A 12,051-nucleotide genomic window follows, 5' to 3' on the forward strand; every position below is an offset into this window, starting at 1 on the left:
TTTGGCTTTGTTAGCATACTAACATTGTCAGATAAGTGCTTTCCATTCCAAATTAACTTGCAATGCTTGCACTAAATATTATAATTAAAAATTTAATTTCTACTTTTCGGATTAATTTTTTATATATTATTGAATTTTGTGAATTTGTTTTTGCATTGAATTGATATATTTAAAATTAATGCTTTAAATCAAATATATAAATGTAAATTTATTCTTAACAGACAAAAATGAAATAAAATTCTACAAAAATGATTTAAGAATTAATTATATAAAAAAGATTAGATTAGTACGATAAGTTATTAAATCTATTATTTGAACTTCCCAACACTATAAATTTATAAAATTAACCCTATAAATTGACTACTATTAAGGATCAACGTATTTCTCTCATTCTCTATTATTATTAACTGCGTTTTAAAGCAAGTGTCATTGGTCTAATTGAATTGTATTATCATACTGTAATTGTTTTCTGTCAAATTGCAGTCGCATCACTGTCAAACTGTCAACACGTCAAATGGCAGCTAAACTGTAGCAGCGCTTGTCAAACCGCTGGCTGACAAATAAAGATGAACATTAATGAAATTCCCGTTTTGCGAATCTTTGATTCGCAATGCCATGAATTCGATGCGATATAAACAAAGTCTGGTTCTATTCTCTGTGCATATTTTAATTGAACTTATGAGTCAAGCTACCATTTTTAGGCATAAATCGACGTTCTCTATGCCAGAATCGCGAACTGGTCGTGTTGCGCGGGGTGGGGCAACATGGCAGGCGGCCAGTGGGTCGTATGAGTGATGTTTTTGGTTTGGCTGCTGGCAATAAAGAAATAAACAGAGTTAAATGCGAAAAAGAGAGGAGAGAATTCTCGAGGTCAGCAACTTTTGTTGCGCACAAACTGCTTGGCTCTCCCCTCTAACCGTTCAGCTACCTGTTGTTGTTGTTGATGGTGCTATTCTCAGCCACTCTTGACCAACATAAACTCGCATCATTATAAGCACACATACACCATAAGTGTAAGAAATTGGGCATTAGAACTTTATAATGGCGTTTGTTTCGCTTATAATATTATTTTTTCGAGGTAATTTTTTTTATTCTTAGTCAAAAAAAATAATATATTCAAATTTGTTTTAAATTTGATTTCAAATATGTAGTTGTAATCCCAACATTATCAGTTACATTAAGTGTAATTGCAAAATTAAATAATCAAATCTTTTATTTAAAAATTCCAAAAGATGTAAAAGGCCTTTGCTTAACAGCTTTTCGCAAATGATTCTAAAAATATTTCAAGTTGCAATTCTGCTGAAATTTGTTTCAAAAATTTTTGTAATGAGATTTCAACCATAGGTTTACAAGGAAAATAGGAATATCTTATGATCTGATTGGTTCAATATTCTTTCAAAACTTGTTCGAAAATGGATCAAGGTAATTTGTAATAGTAATTCATAATATAATACCCTTATATTATTTGAAGAGTATATAGTATATTGAATTCGGTTTGTTGTTTTTATTTCTTGTTCTGTTTCTGTGCTGCCTTTGCTGTCCGGTTTCGCAAACGTTGCATTTGCTGTTGTTGTTGTTGTTGCTGCTGTCGTGTGTGGTTTTTACTTAATTTACTTTACTGTTATGTTTTGGCTTTCCGCTTGTTAGGCAAGCAGCAGCAGCAACAACAACAACTACAGCCAGAACTTGCAGCAGCAGCGCCAATTGATGTGTGTATCTGTCAGATACTTTTGCTGATTCTGTGTGCAGCATTTTGGATGCAGGGGCAGCAAGGCTGTTGTTGCAACGACGTCGTCGTCTACACTTGACATTTTCTAGGTGTGCTGAGGCGTGGGCAAGACACACACACACACAGAAATTGACAATTTCATAACTGATCCGTCATGCCAAACGTAGCAATATAAGTATGTATTGTACATAAATAACATATACTTTAATCTCAAAATAAATGGCAAAGGTTAATGCCAACAAATTTGTACAAAACCACTTGATAGTTTGCTTGCCTTTATATTGCACACTTGTTATTATTTCACATATTTCTGTTTAGGTCAATCTTACAGTTATGCAATCGATTTATAATTATACATATATTTTTAATATTTTTTTTCCACTTTTTCATTACGTATACGACACACGTTTTTATGTTTCACTCCTCTGTCCATGTTTCTGTTTTGTTTGCCTTTGTAATTATCAACGCCATTAAAAATTAATACACACAAGCTTAAATCAATAACGAATTTTGTTGTTTTTACTTTTAGTGCGTTGATTTTATATCTATGATTTTTATTGGTGCATCCATTTCTTACACCTTCGACTTAAAGAAGTGACGACAAAGAGGCCTCTTTATTGAAGCTATCGGCATTAGAAGCATGACACAGATTGTAATTTATCGTATCTTATTTCATGTGTGTTTTTTTTCGACAGTATATGGGTTATTGTGTCATAATCAGATGACCTTACCATTTAGGCCTATAGACAAGCTCTGACCCAAATATGTGGTAAGCCTTTTGAAATGAGCTACAAATTTGTTGTTGTCACAGTTGTAATAACTTAGCAAACCAATCACAAGTCGAGTCTTGTTTAGAGATCTAGAGATTTAGTAAAAAAAAATTTGTAGGATATTCTAACTAAAGATAATAATAACTTAATAATATTATTATATTTTTTAGCTACAGCTTTTATTTAATAATAATTAACTTTTTGCTAATCTTTATGCTCTTCTGATTTTTCTTTACAGAAATTAAATAATTGACAATAACATCATTAGCACAAATCGGTGAGTAAAATCAAGTAATATTTATTTTTGGGTACACACTATCAATCAGCATCATCTATCACTGTGTTCTTTCAAACTGTTGCAATCATTTGAAAAACATTACGAAACAACTTGAATTGTGTCAAAAGAAGCCAAGTTGTCATTGCATAACCATAAACAACAACTTAATTAACATTTGCTATGCGACTTTTTTGTTTCTACTTACAAAAAAAAAAAAAAAGCGAAAAGAAACCGAAAACAAACTGACAACGTACCTCATATAAAAAGTAGTCAACGACTTCCGTTGCCAAGTGCAACCAACACTTGAAGCACGAGGTGTCTTAAAACTAACTATAAGAGTTGCTCGAGCTGCATATGTCTAAAAACAACTAACCGGGACGATTTCCGTTTGACAAAACAGCTAACTTTTTAATTGCAATAGACAAACTGACAACAAAAAAGTGTATGAGCAACATCTATCACGAAAGGCAGTTATGAAAAAGGGGGCTATAATAATTGCCACGAAAATTGGTTAAGTAGGCGTTGGCCCTTAAAAAAAAAAAACACAGTTAACATTTTGAGTAATGTTTTAAATTTTATTCAGAAAAATAAAATAATTCTGGTTAGAGAATATTAATGTATGCAGTTGACTAGGCCTTAATATTGAATATTTCCCTTCCAGATCAAAACTTCGATTTTAATGCAAAGACTTTAGAATTCTAAAAAATGAAAACTTTAAATCTCAATTCATATATCGTAATTAGTATTAAACACTTTAACATTTTAAATTTTTTTTAAATTGAAACAACCAAAAGGATAACACAGAAACTTAACCTTTTCCGAAGTAGTTGGTTCGGGGCGCAATGGAATTAAAACCTGAACCGATATTTGTTTCGGTCTGATTCCCTGATTTGGATTAAAGAGTATCTTGTATTTGAATGCAGTCGCTTATTTATTCTTTTACCATAATACATTTTAAATGCTGTACGATATTTTAGTGAGTGAATAGTATATATTTATGGTCATAATTTCAAATATGCATCATGACATCGATTTAGCTTGGCCAAGTTTTATTGTTAGCCCTTTTAAAAATAGAATGTACGAGCATTAAATTTATATTCTATTATCATAATGTGCACACAATTGCCTGGAAGCATTGTGCCCCCACATGGCTCAGTTCTTAGCCTAATTGGAATTGACGATCGAGTGAATGGCCGACAGCAATTAGCGTAACGCCTGGACGCGCCCATATTCAATCCGGACCGGACCCGGGACCCAACATAAAATCATGGCCTCAAACAATGAACATTTTATGCTGTTGCTGCTGCTTGTCTAGTTTGTTGTAGTTGTTGCTGTTGCTGTTGATATTGTTCTTCTTGTTGTTACTGTTGGTTCTATGAACGCCAGCGAAGCGCATTAAAAACTAAATTTTAGTTAGCGCATCTGTTGCACATGTGCGGGGTGTGGCATTTGGGCATGGGGCAGCAACAGCTAACGATTCCATGCTGCTGCGCACTTTAATGATTCGTTCTTAGTGCTTTTATTTTTTCGGGCAGGCTGGCAACATTTGTGGACTATTTGTAACCCGGAGGCACATAAATATATAAATATATCTTTTTATTTTTTTCTCTCCTTTGCGTATCTCAGCCACATACAAACGGCGACATTAACCTCAAAACCTTAACATATAAGCCAAGAAGAATTGTACAAGATGGAGCAAAAAAACAAAAAAACACAGCCTACGCATGCGCCGATTTGTTTTGCTTTTCTTTACCTTTTGCTGGGCTTTGTTGTAATGCGAAAACTTGAGAGGCAGACAAAGCGCTGAATTGAAGCTAATGACGAAGCGTGAATGCTCTTTGGACATTGATTTTCTATCTATATAATTGCATGAGAAATTGACGCTTGACGGACAATGACCAAAGATGACTGGTGTCAAATATAACCATAGATCATTAATTGATGAGCTTCGGTATTGTAAGCAATACCCTGAGTAAACTTACGATTGAAGCTGTCAGTTAGACAATGCAAAAAGAGAGAATTCTTGAAAGTATTAGAGTGTCAAGTCTGCCAAGGTTATATAGGAGATTATACTCGTGCTGAAGACTGACTTCGGATGTAGTTTTCTTTGTGATAAATGCACTAATATTGATAAGACAACATTATATTACCTACAACATTTTAAACAAAAATTGAGGTAAAGTCTTACAAGATAAAAATAGATTCAATTCTTATATATTAGCTAATATTAGATTAAGATGAATTATTTGAATTCTTCTATATATAAAATATATTTCATATTTTATTTCAATTTTCAACAAAATTGGTATATTTTATACAATTAATAAACTAATTTAACGTTTTATTTATTAAACTAATTTAGTTATATAATTGTAGCTTAGAATTAATCTTAAATTACATTCTAAGTTAAAAGTCAATTTAATTTATATGTTAAAGATTTGCTGAACATGACTTTACATACATTTTTAAAAGAAATTCTAAAATTAACTTTGTTTAAAAAAATGCATAGAGTGTTTGGGGTTTCTGCTAAGTGAAGAGTGTATAGGGTATAACGCAGACCTCAACATTCCGTCATACACTTGAGGTGTTCTTAACATATTTTAATTGAGCGCGAGGATGGAGAGGGGGGGAAAAGGGGGCTGGCCACGTCTGTGGGGCGTGTTGCTTGTAGTTTACCTGGGTGGGTGTGTACGAATTTAAATTTTAAACATGTAACTCATTTTTAATGCAAATAATATAATAATTTTTTTTTTTTGCGTTTTGGGCTTTCAGTGTGTGTGTTCAGTTTAGTTCAGTTGGCGTGCAGTTTGTGGCAGCCACAAAAAGCGAGGAGTTATAGCAGGCACGCGAAATGGGTCAGGCCCCTGGCGACTCTGTTTTGGAGACTGAAAAGTGAGCGTGGCAAGCTTCAGATTGATTAAATAACCAAGAACTGTTAGCTTTTTTGTTGTTGTTGCAGTTTCTGTTGCTGTTCTTGTTGTTAATATTGTTGTTATTAATGAAGAAATTTGACAGCTTTAACATTGGAAAGGGCTACGTAGAGGGGAGGGGGGGCGTTGTTGATGGATCTTGGACTGTGTTGCTAATGAAATGAATTGCTGAATATCCCCCACAAAATACTTTTACCAGACCAGACAGGCCCAACAGATGCAAGCAATTTGCAACAGTTGGCGCAACATGCAAATACGAGTATCTAGCAGATACAAACGGACACTCCAAGCAACGAAAATTGAAAACAAATTGCACGAATTGTTTGATTTGCAGCTAAGAATGCAAATGTTGCAGTTTGCAGATACGGATACGAATGCAGCTAAAGATCTTTGCAGTTGATACCCTGTAACCATATCAAATGAGGACTTAATGTTTGTAGTGAATAAATAAAGTATTGCTCTCCCTACTTTAGGTGTGTTTACAGGGTATCTATTGGCTTAGCACTGTCGATCGGTTCATTCATAGTTGTTTTGCTGTACAAATTTGCTGCTGATTTGGCAAATTTGCAATTGCCACTCACTCCGTTTCCATTCTCTGACTTGGCAATAGATACAGATACCGATGCAGATACTGTGAGTGTATCTGAAATGTACATGTATGTCCCACAAACAGTTGCAAATGGCAGCGAAGAATGTGCCAGTGATAAGTCAATAACTATGATTAAACAACAAAGAGCAACACGAACAACTGACATTGTCCAAATGCAAGCTAACAGATACAATCTTAGATTGATTTGTATCAAAGTACTTGTATCTCGTATCTGGTATCTGACGACAGTTAGCGAAAGTGCACATAGCAAGTGGTCTTATCGATGTTGAAATTGAAATGTTAATGAACTGAAAATTTTGCGTGTCGAATTGCCGATTGTCGAGAGATCGCACTGTTGTTGCCAGTAGTGGCAGCACCAACAGATTGTAGCTCCAGATAAAAAGTAACAGATACAATGATATCGAGAAAAAAACATAATAGAAATGCTGAAATACCAAGATTGTTGATTGTTCAATTCGAAAGGTAACAGCACAGCAGCAACAACAACAAAAACTATAAATACGAATACAAAAAATGCCCAACATCATTTCACACCTCACTTTCCATTTTGCTGTTGTTGCCTGAAAAATATTTCAATTAATGCAACTAAATATGACTTTGGCCAAAATTTCGAATTTAAAAAAAAAAAATGCTGAAAATTTATAAATAAACTTTAATTATTTTATCACGAAAATATTTTCATATCTAATACGAGTCATTTCAGATTCCAATTGTTTTGCACTGTGCAAAAATCATCAAAAATTGTTTTCATGACTAAAGTTTTTTTATTCGTTTATTATTTATTATTACATTTATTTTGCTTTTGTTTATGTTCATGCCGTTGCGTTTGGCACGTTTTGCGAATGCACTTGAACTCTTTGTTGTTGTTGTTGTTGTATTGTGTGTGGGATGTTGGTGTAAAGTCTTCAAATATAAATGGAAATGGAATTCAGTTGAAGTTGTTATTGTTGTTTTGCTGCTGGTCATGATAATCGTGAGTTTTATAATGATTTAAGATATACTATATTTTAGCACCTTCGATCTTAACATGATATTTTTGGTCATTATTTAAAGCCTGGATGATACACATAACAAACTTTATACTTTACCATTTTCATTCAATCACGTTTTTTTTTTTTTTTTGTTTTAAATAATGTTGAAAACAAAATTTCAACTTGTTTAAAACTTATTGTTTAAGCAAAATAGGATACATTTATTTGTTTGTCTTGTACTCATATTACTATCAATTCTAACAATTAGAATTAGACACAAATTAAGTCTAGTTTAGCTTAAAAGTGAAATCGTGACTGTTTAATCATGTCAGAGTTATTTTAGGTAAACATATATTTTGATTCATTAACATATTCAAGTTTATTTTAACTTGTTAATTTATTTGCAAAAATAAAATAAAATGAGTAGAGTATAATAGAATATTTAATTTATATTTTATTTATAGACTGTCTATGCAAGAAATGTTTAAATTTAAATGTGATCAAATTCAGATGAAATGTCTGTTAACTTAAGATAAAGAAATGAAATGCTCGTGGAACTAAGTTTTAATCGTAAGAGTATCTAGAAACGTGTAAAATTCATTACTTTCCCTATTTCACCACTATCAGATCTGATTTAAAGTTAATATTAAAGACTCGATCAACGTAGACATGTGACAGCTAACCGACCCTTCACTTTCCTCTTCTGATCTCTGAACCACTTGGAATCACTTGATTATGACATAACTTTGACAACTGGCAACTGAGATCAAATGTATGTAATGTAACACAAGTGAAAATACCGTTGGCAGGGGGGAGGGAGGGGATAACTGCATCTTATGTATCTACTAGTTACATTTCGTGCTGCCAAATAACTGAAGTCCATTCATGCGCATTGCATGACCATTGGCTCGATTTATGGGTCTTTGCCACCACACGAATTAATATGGACATAGACTCACTGTCTCTACGTCTCCACTCGATGGCTCTCAGCGACTCAGACTGATGGTTGCACATCAACATCAACGTCAGCAGAAACAACAACAGCAGCAGTAAAATTAACAACAAGCGCAACGGCGACACTTTCAATTGCACGCCTTCGAACTCGGTCGCACTTTCTCGTTGGGGTTTGGGGCTGCGCTTTGGTTTTTATTATTTTTAGTTTTTTTATGGCTTCTTTTGGCGCTACAATTTGAATGTCATTAGTGTCAGCTCGGCCGACGCGACGGCTAACGGAACTTCGGGCGGCCCACAACAGCGTGACAGACCACAGCAAAGAGAAGAAATTGGTTTTCACGCCCCCAAAGACATTCTTTATACTCTGGCAATCGAGTAGATATCAGGGTTTTGTTATGCATTAGAAAATGTTAAAATAATATACAATTTTCAATAATAGATTGAGAATTATATCGATATTCCTACTGAAAATTAACTAAAGCAATTACTTATTTAAATGAATTATTAATAATACATAACAGTGGTGTCCAAGCTTTATCCATTTGGACATCACTGATATAGAAGCATACCCTCAGATATCTTTGATGATTATAATATTTATTTCCAAAACTATAATCACACTAATTAACAAAAAAAACAACATATTACCTGCTAAATTCAAATATAAAATTATTATTGAATATTATTTAAATTTTTTTGTATGAATTGTTATAATTTATCATACTACTTAAAACAAATTAACTGTGAAAATTTCATTAGTTTTAAATACATACTTTCATTCAATAAATGGTCAATGCACGTATAATTAGTAAAGATATATAAAATTATCTTTCATTGAGGGTATTTGAGTTTTGGCGTGATAAAAACAATTAAAGTTAAATTTATTTAGTTAGTTGATCTTATTCACACTATTCAGATACGTGGACAATCGGCAACTTGGCTTGTGTTTAATGCAATTTTAAATTTTGAAGTCACGTTAAACATTTATTACAATGTCATTTTCACTCGGTCGCTCAGCACTTTTACTGTGTCACGCCAACAACAACAATTTCAACTGTTCCCCCTTCCATTTTGTTCCACTTTAGCCGTGTTACCGAATCTCGGAAAGTGTCGTCAGCTCCATGTTAATTTACTCGATCATTAACACCGCTTAAAAAAGCTTATCTAAGACTCTAACTCCAACTTTGAACTACTGTTATTACCCGTAGTGTCTGGTTAGTTGCTTCGAAGCTAGTTGGTAGTTTTCTTGGGCATTGGCAAACAAGACAGTTCCATTGTTCGCACAGACGGAGGCGCCAACGAAAATAGTCATAATCTGGCTTGTCTCATACTTATAAAGTAATGCCACTTTGGGTTATGATTTCACTTGCCCGATAAGCTAATATGCTTCTTGCACTCTAGATCCCAAATCGTAGATAAATATTTAATTAGGCTTTTTTCTATAACAGTACGGTTTGTTGTTTGTTTGACGGCGCCGGAGGGTTCTCCGCTCCTTAGCACTACAATAGTGTTTTGTTAGCATTTAGATTGAAAGATTGAAAAACTAAAGGCAAATGATAGCGTGGCTTAAGAATAGTAAAAAAAAAAAGAGATTATCATTTTAAAAAACTGTTCTTGTTAGTTTTATAATACTCTATTAAAGTTCGTGGGAGGCTTAATGGTAGACATCAAAATTAAAGTCGCTTTTCAGGTTAAGTTAAAACAAAAAACAATTAGCAGCTCATTATCAACAAATTGAGATACCTAAATAATTTAGCTTTATTCTTAACGTTGATTATTAAACAAATTTTCATAATGTTCGAATCTTTAATGTTTTTTGAAGAAGGAAGAGAAAATATTAATTGTTAGTTTTGAGTACAAACTGTTAACTCATATTATAGATAGAATTTGCAATTATTTTACTTAATAATTATTTTAAAATTAATACATAAATGTATGTTAATAAGTTCCTTATCTTAGACTACGTCATTAATTCTAAGCAAGAGTCTTTAAAAGCTTCCTGATACATGCTCAATTCACTTTGCTTTGTTTAAACAGATGTATTCGATTATTTTGCTTATTGCATATTAAAGCATTCATTGATGCAACCTTCATTCAAAGCCTTGCCATTGTGCAGCAGAATGCAGCATGTGGCATGCGGCACGCGGTGCTTTGGCTCAGTCTTTGATGTTAGCTACGCGGCTGTTGCTTTCAACTCTTTGCCAGCTGTTAATGCCACTAATTAGCTAAAGGAAAGCACTGCGGCAAAAGACAATTGTTGGGCATTTACTTGCTATAAGAATTTTAACAGCTCGTCACCATGTTACCCTGCATACCCTGTATTCCCCATATCATTTTATATAGTCTTAACAAGTTTATTTATATTTTTTCGTAATAAAAAAACAATGAATTTGAGAGTATTAACAGAAATATATATAAATACATTTGAAACCGATTTCAGCATATATATATAATGTTTTGGTACAAAATATATTGTCTTAGAGTAACACAGGTCATTTTGTAGTCGAGATCTCTCATTCTCTTTTTCGACTGGATCATTCCTTCTTGCTTTTATATCAATTAATTCAGTGTCTGGCTGTGACTTAGACAAACATCTTGATACAATTTGTAGCTAAACGTCGACATGTTGGTTCTAAGTAGTTTTTTTTTATTATTAGTAGTTAATTAGAGAAGAGTTTTGAGAGGGGAAAGGGTATTGAGAGATCTCTTTCTTGAGTTATGTCGCCGCCAGAGATCTTTGAATTAGGATTTGGCTTAGTTTTTGTTTAGGCGCCTTTAACTGTTATGTTGATATTTGTTTTTTTACTAGTTGTTTACTTGCCATTTCATCTAATTATCATTTTGCTCGCTTTGTAGTTAATAATTATTGATAATATCTCTCCATCTCTTTCACTCTTGCCACACACATTGCGCAGTGTCTTTGGAAAGTTGCCGCATGACTTATATAAACAAGACAACTTAAGTTTAGTTTCTGTTAAATTTAAATTATTGCAATTAGTTGGTTGGTTGGTTGGTTAGTTGATTGGTTAGTCGGTTAGCTGGTCTTTATATGTTGCTGTTTGTCGACAACTCTGGCAGTCGGGCAGTTGCATTAACAGTTCCCCTCCTTTAATTATAACAATTTGAAAGTTTTGCATTAATTGTTGTTTGTGCATTTATTTGCAGTTATGTATCTCTGCATCGCCAGCTGCATTTTTATATGCAAATTAGCTGAACACAGTCAACTCTGTATTTATGCTGATGTTGATTAGCATCCAATCTGCCCCTTCTGCTCTTGCCTTCTGCCTCATCCTGTCCACTTGTGTGTTGAGTGTTGAAAAGCGTTGGCATATGTGTGCTGATAACAACATTGTAGATGACCGTATGACATTGCATTGCAGCAAAGCTGACAGCACCAGTCTAAGAAATATTTAATGAGAGAAGTGCGATCACCATCACCATGCCATTATCATTATCATCGTCATCATCATGATCTTCATCATCTTTGGCCAAGCAATGCCATTAAAAACTTGTTTTTCCTGGAATTCCATGCAAAACTTGACAACTCTAATAGATCAGCACAAAGAATGCCAGTTGGAGTAGATCAACAAAGGATGATTTGTTCATCTTTTGGGCATATCTTAGATCTAGAAATACTCATGATGTATAGGTTAGTTGAGAGTGACAATGATATATTAAGCTTTAGTTCTCATTGTTCGAATCAGCATTTATAAAACAACAACTACTACTTACTTATATCAACTATACATGTAATTCTCGCCCAGCTGCAAAGCAGATGTTCTATAAAACTTAACTTTCACTCAACTCAAG

General features: G+C 33.4%; 1 protein-coding gene across 2 annotated transcripts in view; it reads left to right on the top strand.

Annotated features, from left to right (window-relative positions):
* The window catches only part of LOC117789750 (putative mediator of RNA polymerase II transcription subunit 26), a 71,667-nt gene that overhangs the window by 36,237 nt on the left and 23,379 nt on the right, over window positions 1-12,051 (top strand). For both annotated transcript variants that reach the window (XM_034628867.1, XM_034628868.1), the window contains one exon: window positions 2,738-2,776. The gene's annotated coding sequence lies outside the window, so the exon portion shown is untranslated. The remainder of the gene's footprint in view (window positions 1-2,737; window positions 2,777-12,051) is intronic.

This window comes from Drosophila innubila, assembly GCF_004354385.1.
Source record: "Drosophila innubila isolate TH190305 chromosome 3R unlocalized genomic scaffold, UK_Dinn_1.0 2_E_3R, whole genome shotgun sequence".
In the NCBI taxonomy this organism is placed as follows: domain Eukaryota; kingdom Metazoa; phylum Arthropoda; class Insecta; order Diptera; family Drosophilidae; genus Drosophila; species Drosophila innubila.